This window comes from Chondrus crispus, genomic scaffold, assembly GCF_000350225.1.
Source record: "Chondrus crispus Stackhouse genomic scaffold, scaffold_167, whole genome shotgun sequence".
Taxonomy (NCBI): domain Eukaryota; phylum Rhodophyta; class Florideophyceae; order Gigartinales; family Gigartinaceae; genus Chondrus; species Chondrus crispus.
The window spans coordinates 205,341-207,105 of NW_005179038.1; positions in this window are offsets into that span (position 1 = coordinate 205,341).

Here is a 1,765-nt window from a genome sequence, read left to right on the forward strand (position 1 = left end):
GTTAAGGAAGCGGCCCCGCCCCTTCGACGAGATTCATGTGGGACAGACTGAAGAGGTCCAGCCAGTCCACCGCATTGTCTTGTGGTTCACCGTCGGTGATGAGTAAGAGCCGACATGGGCGAACTACAGTGCGCTAGGAGCAGGAATGAGGAGAGACAACATGCGTCCGTGTCCGGGAGAGGTAAAAGACACTTTGAATCCAGCCCGGGCGAAGGGACCCATCCCCTCAGAACTAAGGCAAGGAAGAAAAGGAGGTTGCAACTTTCCTCAATTTTAGGCCCCCACGCCAGAAAAATAACGAAGAGGATGCCTAAATCGCCTGAATTTCGGCAACGGGATCAAGACAAATGAGGACACTTGTCCACGTGTCAAATTCGTGCGAGATAGTTCAGCCCGGCGGAGCCTGACGGGCGACGACTTCCCCAAGCCAAGGATCGGTACCGTGTCGGATCGTTATTACGCAAGATGATCAAATTGCGAATTCTAAGGAAAGGGGATCTACGTCCCAACGTTGCTGACGCGTGCTCGAGCCTGCGCACGCGGGGGGGCGGGTGGCAGCGGGAAGGGAAACAAACTGCACAAAGGCAAGGCGGTTTCTGGCGGGAGGGCGGCGGTCACGGGAGCGCTGGGCGCGGGGGCGTTGTTCGGTTTTTTGCTTACTTTTTGGGGAGTGCGAATGTGGTTATTCAGCGCCCCTGTCAGGTTCGATGAGGTTTTTATTATTTTGGAGACCACCTCAGATGGCGGCGCGGTATACGTAATTTCCTTGTTCTATTTTCCCTGCGAGCCTGCCGTAACACCTATGAAACTATTAAAGCCACGACGGGGCATTGCCGCCTTTGAAAGGATATAGAGATCCGAGGATCAAACACAGCAACCGGGTTGATGTGGATGAAACTACGCAAGCATCAACGTTAAAAACTCACAACTCCGGCTCTTTACGCGTCTTTATTTATTTTCACAAGGTTCCTCGTTTAGCAATGATCCTCAACATTGTTGTTGCCTAGGAAGGACCTTTTCCCTTTAGACCTATGTAGGTTTCAGGATTAAACAGAATCGGAACAAGTCGAGTTGACCGACCTCGGGATGAGATGAAGATCGCTGCCTCCTTCACAGACGGCTGTATGCCTGGCTGTATGTCTGGAAGGAGATTTATTCTCTTCGAATGCCAACGCCAGGTTTGGCGGGTTTCCTATCCTTCCATATAATCAGTCGTCATACCTGCAAATGGGAGCTTGTTCTAACTTTCTCTGTGTCATGAACCTACACACTGTAACTCCTGCATGGTCAGTTCGGGTTATTAGCAGAAAACAACGACTATGAGGCTTTTCAACATGCCAGTGCTGTCCGTCTTTTCGTTCTATATCTCATAGAGGCCATATCAATCCACAGGACATGCCTTTTTATCCCCAACGAAACTGATACGGCTTTGCGTGCAAGAAACATTCCTGATTCCAGTTGTCGAAGTTGAAGTCTTCTTCGGTGAACTCATAATACGCTATTTTCAGATCAACTTGTTCTTCCGGTCACCATAGAATTACGAATTACACGTTCACTAAATATTCTGTCGACGTGGGGACACAAAGAGGAGAGGGGCGAGGGGGGAAGTAAAAATAGCAAGACACCACGCGCAATTTCTCGCGAGAAGCGAACCAGAGAGAAGACGTGTGTCCTTGACAGCTCTTCAATGAAAGGTAAATTTGTATAATAAATTGCGAAGGGCTTATGAAAGGTGACAGGCGAGAGGAGTACAAGTTTAGAAATC